The 9,150-nt window shown below is 38.7% G+C and overlaps 1 long non-coding RNA gene across 1 annotated transcript; it reads right to left on the reverse strand.

Annotated features, from left to right (window-relative positions):
* Positions 1–1,377: 1,377 nt before the first annotated feature.
* Positions 1,378–4,808, reverse strand: LOC137155327 (uncharacterized). Its single transcript, XR_010920420.1, has 3 exons — positions 4,696–4,808; positions 2,162–2,225; positions 1,378–1,690 (listed from the first exon to the last, which is right to left on the reverse strand). It is a non-coding gene; the product is annotated as an uncharacterized lncRNA (long non-coding RNA).
* Positions 4,809–9,150: the final 4,342 nt, after the last annotated feature.

A 9,150-nucleotide genomic window follows, 5' to 3' on the forward strand; every position in this document is an offset into this window, starting at 1 on the left:
TTCCTGTCCTCCTTTTCTGATCTTCTGAGGCTGATAGTTATTCTGAAAATATTTTTCCATTTGCTATGCAATAAAAACAGCCACAGACAAAGCGACGATCTTGGAATCTTATACCAGTAATAAATTCATTGTTAATCAGAATCTGATATTGATTCAAGAGAATCAAAACAGCTATTTCAACTTAATTATTTGTGTTTCTAAGATTAATATACTAATTAGTATGAAAGATAGATTGAAACAAATATTTTTGATAGCACCACAAGAAGAATGATGAGAAATTTCAGAAACTCGCTCAGGCCCCAATCTAGGGCTGAATCAAGCACTTAAACCCATGCTGAAAGTTAAGCACACTCTTAAGCACTCTTCCTTCATAATGATGTTTTTCTGGATATCTGGGCCTCAGGTCCAGAAAACCCCAAAACCCCACAAACCTTACCTAAATAATATATTCCATTGAACATCCCTCTGGGGAGAGGATGAGAGAACCAAGAACATGTGACAAATATGTAGTCACATATACTACAGAGAAGAGTGTAGTATAAAAACCTGTATAGAATAGAACAAATGTTTGAATAGTCTCTTTCTTTAACCCACCCTAGAATTTGGAAAGTGATGTGTTCGGTTAGATTGAGAATACTTTCTTGGTAATTGCATCTGAGGACCTAACTAGTAAATTCTAACAATCACAGGACACTGGTCATCAGTGTGCTAGAACTAAACTAACCTTTCTCAATATACCACTACCAAGGACAAGCAAAGTTCAAGAATTTTTCAAGCCACACTTTTTTAAATCGTATGGAAGATAAATTTAGGCCAGTGCTTACTGTCATAAATAAAAGTATTCTTAGAATCCAAGCTGCCAGAATTTCCAAAGGATGCATGTAAACATTTCACTTCTAACAGTGACAGCTAAGTGAGAATACCTTGCTCATTACTTATAAAGAATATAAGGGGTACAGATGAGTTAGGAATGTAAATTCCTAAAGAAACATAGAAAGTACGGTTGGTTTGTAAGTGTGAGGTAAGTTACATTTTTTTTTTATGCCAGCAATTTCCTAAAGATGTAAATAATGAAAAGGTAATCAACTATTGTGTTGGTGGTGGTAGAAAACTACTTTTCACGGAAAGACAGAAAACAAAGATCATTGTGGTTAAATTAAAAAAAAAAAAAAAAAAAAAGCACAAAAAGCACTCATTTATAGCCACAACTATGATAAATGGGATGGGACTTTAAAATAAATGTATCAGTTATACATGAAATGAGTGAGGAAAATATATGGTCTATAAAGATATGAAAGGAAATGCACAGATTGTATTTTACATTTACTTAATCAAGGTCTCTGGAAATATTTGCATTGTACATTTATTGTATGATTATTCAAGGATTTTTAAAAAATTACAATAAAGCATCATTGATGGTAGTACAGCTGCAACAAGCTTTGGTGCAGCTAAATGTCCATATGAGATTTTCAAGACTCCTGTTGTTTCAGTGAAGCATTTAATTTTCATGAAAGGTGAGGAATTCGCTGCACTGCAGCAAGAAGTCTTTTTGTTTACCTGTGGATGAGTTCAGGCAGCCACAATTTAAGCTTCCCAAGGCAATGAGAGTACTGGTTGGTGCTTCTGGAATCCTATTCATTATTTACATTCCTAGACTGTTAGGATACTTGCAGCACTGTCACACCAACCCCTATGAATTTTTGATTGAGGGATAAAAAATTAACAATATGAACTGATGGGAACGTTGGTATATAGAGCCAAGTCAGTTTTAAAATGATCATGATATAATGATCAGTTTAAAAGAAATTCAGGGTAACATTTAATGCTGCAGAATTCCTATTAGGGAATGATTCCTCCTCCCGCTCCCAGTTCACCCCCTGCTCAATTAAAGGGTCTGACTCAGAATAAACAATGTTTGCTTATGTATCATCAAGTAGCTGGTTTACCATTTTGTCAGATTTCTGGTTTTGTTGGAATCTAGTCGTTGAGAGTTTCTAAGCATCCCTCAGCCATGGAAATGAGATTCAGATTAAAATTTGAGATACACTTAGCTCTGCCAAGTAGTGTCAGTTTGCCTTTTTAGAGAAACATTAGACAGGTGGCCCAAATAGCCACTCTTCTCCCTTGTTGATCCCCCCATCTGAGTAAGGAATCCAATTACCTGTGTTTGACTTTGTAGGATATCAGGATGCTGGGTATATCAGCTGAAATGGGTATCCACAACACTACAGGGATAACAAACAGTCTGAAAACAGTGAAATCAAATCATAGGTGACAACCTCATTTTATTAGACTGTGGAATAATGATGATGATTATTCAGATGAACACAAGTGAAAAATAGAACTCTCATATGGTTTGTTTCTTACTAACAGCTAAAGTGAAAATTGCCTGTGATGCCAGGACTAGAAGGAGCATTAGCACCATTTTACAAACTATTGTATTTTGTTTTGTGGACTCCATCACTGTATGTGTGGGTTTTTTTGTTTTGTTTTGGTTTGGGTGGATTTATTTTTGTTTTTGTTTGGTTTGGTTTTTTTGGTTCCTGAACTATCCCCAGTCATCCTGGCCATCATTTAAACAAAAATCAGCTTCCCTCAAAATAAAATAAATATTGGAGGAAAAAGTATAAAAAAAAGTCAACAAAGCCTGTGTGCCTAGAACACATTACAGTGCCCACTGGCAGGCCAAGTACCAGGATATCCCAAAGAGCCACACTTTCCAGGTCAGTGGTAGTGTTTTGTACCTACTGAGCTGACATTGGACTCACTGTGCATGCCACCTGCACATTACCAAAGCAGTGCATTCTCTGCTACCTTGGCCACATTTCTTCCCTAGCCAAAGCTTCTCATTCTTTGTTTGCGTTTGGCCTCAGTGGAACCCCTTCAGTGGAGGAGATCTTGCAGCCAGTTTAGATTGCTGCAACTCTTCCCTGCCTTGCTAGTAGAATTTCTGCCTCTGGGGCTTTCTGTCGGGATCTATTCTGCCATTCTGCCTAAATGCATACTAAGGGCGTAATCCAAAGCCCACTGAAATAAATGACACGAGTTTCAGCTACTTTAATGGGGGCTCTACTTAGATGCGGCATGTCTGTCTATGCATAGTCCATTACAGGACTGAGGTCTAAATGAGGAAATAATAATAAAAAATAAGGCCTGGCTCTTACACAGAGCTTTTCTTCCTTAGATCTCAAAGCACTCTACAAAAGAGGTCAGTATCACGATCTCCATTTTACAGATGGGGACACTGAGGCACAAGGTGGCAGTGAAGTGGCATCCCCAAGATTACCCAGAAGGCCCATGGCCAAGCTGAGAATAGCATCCGAGTCTCCCATATTTGTTGATTCTGGACACTTTGTGATCTGTGTGAATACCAGTGAAACACAGTACGCCCGATTTGCAGATCAATAAGGTTTAATGTGCAAGGTTTTCTATAAATATACTAGTTAGCTACAAAGCCTAAAATTAACTACAATATGTCATACTCACTAAGCCTGGAGAGCTAAGCAGTTACTCAGAAGGCTGTATACAGGAACGGCTTTCTTCAGGGGCCCTGCCAGGGAGTCAGTGGCCTCTGGTCCAACCAGCAGCACCTCCCGCAGAGTCAGGTGTTGATGGAGCACCCCCCTTTGTCTAAGTGGTGACTATTTATATCCTTCCATAAACAACCTTCACCTAATTATCTCTCTCTCATTATCATATATGCTAATTACCTACATTGGGTTTCCACCCTTAACTACATTTCATTCTCACCATGATAACTGGGGTCGTCAAAACAACATCTGGTGATAAGAGGGGCGGAGTAAAAGTATGCCCCTTGGCAATACCCCCAGACTTTCAAGGATAACTTGTTGTTCCCATCACCGTTATCTATGTGCAGCTGCAAGCATACAGTATCTATATTTTGTCTTATGTGATGTGCTATGCAGAAACTGAGACATCTATAAGGTTATTCGGTCTGTGCCAACTGGAAGATGTCATGCTACAGGGGTCAGAATAGCCAAGAAAGCAACTGAATACTATGCTAAGCCTGTAGGACAGTGGTCAAGCAACTCAAATTGCACTGGGCCTCCACCAGTATTCAGTTCTGCTCTATCTGCTAGGTCACTCTGCCTCCCCAATTAGAATGAAGGATTCCAATTTAGCTTACTTCAGCATCTTCACGTTTAATGCTTTTAAATTTATTTCCATTTTTATCTGGCCAGCCAGCTTATTTTTGTGACTTTGTGGGATTTAGGATGAGGAAAAACAATTCCCTTTTGTCTGCTTTGTTTAGCAGTATGGATTCACAGTCTTTCGGAAAAAAAAGTAAGGAGTTATTCTTCAATATTAATGCAGAGTTTTTACCTCTTCAGTAGGAGACAAAGGTCCAGGTTTAAAGGATTTTGCTCAAGCTCTCCTAGAGCTTGAACAGCCGGTTGGGAAAAATAATAAGTCTCTCTTACTTAGTAGGTTTCTATCTTTGCTGAGCTAGGCCCTGCAGCAGCTGCGAGGTTGATCCCTAATGGCTGACTCAGCCAGGCGAGTTAAACAAGGAAACCATTTGGAACATTTTAAAAAATAGATACTATCTAGAAATTTCCTCAGGGTGCTCCCATTTCTTCACAAAATGTTATTGTTTTGTTTGTTTAAAAAAAAAAATCTTTATTTCTAAAACTGCTATCCCATGACCCTTCATTTTCTCAGAATGAAATATACCTGGAGGCAGCTGAGCACTCTGCTCTTTTCAGAGTTGGCAGGTGTCTTCAAGTAAGGCCTTGCTTTAATATTAGATCAGAGGTGGAAAATGGAGGCTGTAGTCAGGTCTGTTTAAATAGTCTATAGTAATTAAGATGCCTTGAGGAAGTTTAACTTCAGGTAGTCCTGAAAAGGATAAAGTTAGGGTGAGATGCGCTCAGGAGGACTCTTTGAGAAAGAGAAAAAGCTTCAAAGAGCTTGTCTGTGATTTAAAAAAAATATAATTTAAATATTTACTCAGAGTACTTTGTTATTTTTGCATGGTAGAATCTGATGCAGACAGCCAAAAGTAGAGTCCCAGTTCTGAATTCACTTTACACCAGTGTAACTCCATTGACTTCAGTAGAGTTACGGTTGAAAAAGAATGTAGATTCAGAAAATTTCAAAAGATAACATTGTTCCTAAAATATTTTTTTGAATCAGTTACAGTGCACATTTGATTATGGTGCACTGTAAAAACATTATAGATAATAAATATATAACAAGTATTATATAATAAATTAAACATTACCATTCACAAGGAAATCCAATAGCATGTAGCATATGCAACAGGCAATGTTAATAATATAGAAGTAACATTATCTTTGGGAATGGAAATTCCCTACATTTTAAGTGCTGGGTTTTTCAATATTCATGTTGTATTAGTGTGCTTTTTTTGCATTTCTTTTTACTAATTTTAAAAAATGGATAAAAAGAGAAAAAGAATAAGAAATCTGGAGCTATTTGGCTCAGTGAGCTCATAAACCTCACCCAGTTGCTTTTCCTTCAGCCCATTGCAGGTTTCCTGACTCAGTGGTCCTAGCACAGTCAGCCTTAATTGACCTTCATTGAACCACAGATACTCAGCTTGTGGAGGTAGTAGAGTAGGACATATTTAAGAAATACATTCTAGAAATCAGTTTAGAAAGAGAGAAAAAAAATAATTGTTGAAACATATTATCTGTAAAGTGGCTGCCATTCAAATCCTTAGAATTACCATTCTCAAATAATTAGCATTACCATCATGTTCCTAATGTTGCCTCTAAAGGCAGTGCTAATAAGGCAAATGGTAAAATAATAATAATAATAATAATGGTGACCACTGTACATTTATAACTTGAACACAATAAATAAGTTTTCCATCAAATTTCTCTTGCTCTTAAATTCTCACTGAAACCTGTGAAATACTTCAGTTTGAAATTTCTGGGTGTGAATTGCTGCCAACTCAGAATGGTAGCATTTTACACCAACATTACAGTTATTTAACACAGTTGTGCACACATTTCAAAGCAGTGGGGAATAAGGCCCTCCAGCTTCACTGGTTTTTGAGTATTCAGTGTAACATTTCTGATCAGAGGAATGTGGATCCACTCTCCATTATAAAATGGGCCTCCAAATTTATTTAAATATCCCACCTCTCAAAAAAATATATATATTTTGAGATAAGAAAGTGAATCCATGGACAATTTCTATCCAACTGGTACTTAAATATTTCGGAGCAATTGAAAATTGGGGTGGAGGGTAGAATGGAAGTTGAAGCTCAATCTTAATTACAGTGGGTGCTTTTGGTACCCCCTGCAAAATATGTAAGAGACCAGTGAAGTGTGGTCACTTATGGGTGAAACATGGCACCTATTTCATAAACAAATGAAAAAAAGGAAACGTTTGGAATAGAAAGCAATTCAATTTTAGGATTTTAGGTATGCAGAATGTAACCAGTAGTTAACCTAACTATAATTTGCTTTTCTCCACTATCTTTTGTGTGCCAAAGAATTTCCAGGAAGGAACTGACAGGTCAAATTTTCATCCAGAATCAAACAAGCCTCTAAATTACCATGTGCAGCCTTACCTTTTAATCCACAATTTAAGATGTGAGTGCACAAATAGATAGCCACACAAAATTCAGACTTAGGGGTTGCATCTGAAAATGGGGCTCTATATGTGAGTAGGGTTATTAAAAGTTCCCCTTTATATAGTTTGGTTTCCTAATTTCAAAAAAATTGAAGAGACAATATTTTCCTGGAAACTCAGCTGCTCAAATTTGGTGCAAATTAGTGCACTACAGGGTAGCTCTAATTTACTTCGGAGGCATGAACCAGGCACTATTGTGCTGTACAAACACTGAAAAAAAGACAGCCATTGCTTGTACACCCTGAAGCCTGTGCTACTGCATCTTCATTGCTATTTTTAGTGAGCTAGCTAAATTAAAGCTAGCACGGATATACCTACGTGAGCTGCAAATCACAGCTTTGATTGCAGTGTAGACATTGCCTCATTAGAATTACCAGGATCAAATGCTTTTGTGTTCCTGGGAATACCAATGTTGCTTAGATTTATATTCTGAAATTTATAGAATATAATCTTTAATTGGCTGAGAATGATATAATGGTTTGAAAAATAGCTATTATATATAGAGAGTGAGTGGCTTTTGTAAGGGTTCTCAGTAATGTGCATATATTTACAGTAATGTGCATAATTCAGTGTATTATTTTTACTGTCTTAGGAAATGATAAACATCCGTTGTTATGGTCTATCACGCGAGGAATTAAAGCTTTTTTAATATGCATCATTTTGAAAGTCTATAATAACTCGGTGGTGTCAGTAATCTGTGGATAATGGTCAGTGGGATAATTTTGAAGTGGTTGAACATGCTGCAGAGTTTCAAGGTTTGCTAAGAATACTATAAAGTCATACACTGTTATTGATAATGTAACTGCTCTGAGGGAGCCTTTAGGATCTCAAATTTCAAGCCCATTGACTGTCACAATTCTCAGAAAATAAAGCCCAAGGCTATTAAACATACAACTGAGAAGCAGGTATAATCCCACTAATGATGAGAAATTCAGAGCTAAAGATTCAGAATTCTTTTAGGAAGGTGTCTGAAGGCACAAAATGATCTTGCTGTTCTATTTTGTATGTGTAACAACATTCAAGATAAGACAGCAAGGGCTCAGAAATAGGTAAGAATACTCGGCGTGAATTCTCACTTATGCTAAGATTCTTTTACAGCACTATGGCAGCATAAAGGGGTTTTAACACTGCATCCATTTTAAGGCCTTTATACTGCTAGAGTGATGAGGCCTGATTCTCAATTACACTTAGGGTATGTCTACACTGCAGTGCTAATTCAAATTAGCTTAATTCAACTTTCAGAAACCGATTTATAGAAAGCGCTGCAGACTGTCCACTCTATGGAGTTTTTGCTGGTTTTTTGCATCCACACTGGCCAGCCTTAATTTCGAATTAGAAAGCAATGTGGGAAGCTATCTCAGAGTGCAACTAACCACGGAGGCTGTTGTGAGGAGTGTCATCATCCCAGGATGCAGCACTGCTTCCCTCCCTTCCCCCCCCCCCCCCCCCCCCCCCCGGCCCCACTTCCCTTCCCCAAACAAACAGGAAAAGGATTTTTGCACTGTTTTTTTTACTCCCCCAATCGCCATTGCTGCAGAAACATGGAGCCAGCTGACCTGTGCTCTCATTTTGACTGTGACAAATACATCGTGGCTTATCCTGGATTACTTTAGGACTTGAGCAAGAATACGAAGAAGAGTGATCTATGCCTCCATGGATGCCGAGCTACAAGAGATCCAGCAGAACAATGACCCTGTATATTGCTTGCCTTTGATGTTTCCTTCCACAAAACCAATCTCCCCACCTGTATGCTGTTTGCATTTTATGCTCCCTGACCACTCCCTGTATATTGCTTGCATTTGATTTTTCCCCTCCACCAAACCAACCCCCCCACCTGTATGCTGTTTGTCTTTTATGCTCCCCCACCAGTCCCTGTATATTGCTTGCCTTTGATTTTTCCCTCCACCAATCCACACACTGTATGTTGTTTTTCTTTAATAATCATCCCACCACCCAAGCCCATTCGATATCTGTGCCCGAGAATTCCCTCCTAACCTACATATGATTTAATAAAGAAACGTTGTGGAATGATGCAAACCTTTATTTCTTTACATTTAACTAATGGGGGAAGGGGTTCTTTCACTATCTTCAGGGCTAGGGTGGTAGCTTGCTGGCCAGCACTCAGCATGGCCGCCGCAGCTTTCTGCTCACATCTGGGGTGGAGGAAAGCACGTAATGCCTCCTGGACAATCTCCTCCGAGACCTATTGGGGGCTGGGGAGGGGAAAGGTGGCATAGCCATCTGTTGAGGAGCATTATTGAGGGGCTGCAGGGGAACTCTGTCTATGAGATGCCATAGAATGTCTGACTGGTCCCACATGAGTTGCAGCATCTCCAGTGTGGTGCTGCGATCATTGTCCTGCATTTGTCCCATGTTATGGGACAAGATCAGCCACCTCTGTCTTTGCTCTGTCTGTGAGGCTGCTGAGGCATTCAGGAGGTCCGCAAACATGTCAGCTCTGCTTTTTCTTTTTTTTTTCTTTTTCTAATCTGAGACAGTTTGTCAGCAGCACTTCTTAATGGTGGG

The sequence above is a fragment of the Emydura macquarii genome, unplaced genomic scaffold, assembly GCF_026122565.2.
Source record: "Emydura macquarii macquarii isolate MOO-44397 ecotype Brisbane River unplaced genomic scaffold, CSIRO-AGI_Emac_v2 contig_1348, whole genome shotgun sequence".
NCBI classification, from domain to species: Eukaryota; Metazoa; Chordata; order Testudines; family Chelidae; genus Emydura; species Emydura macquarii.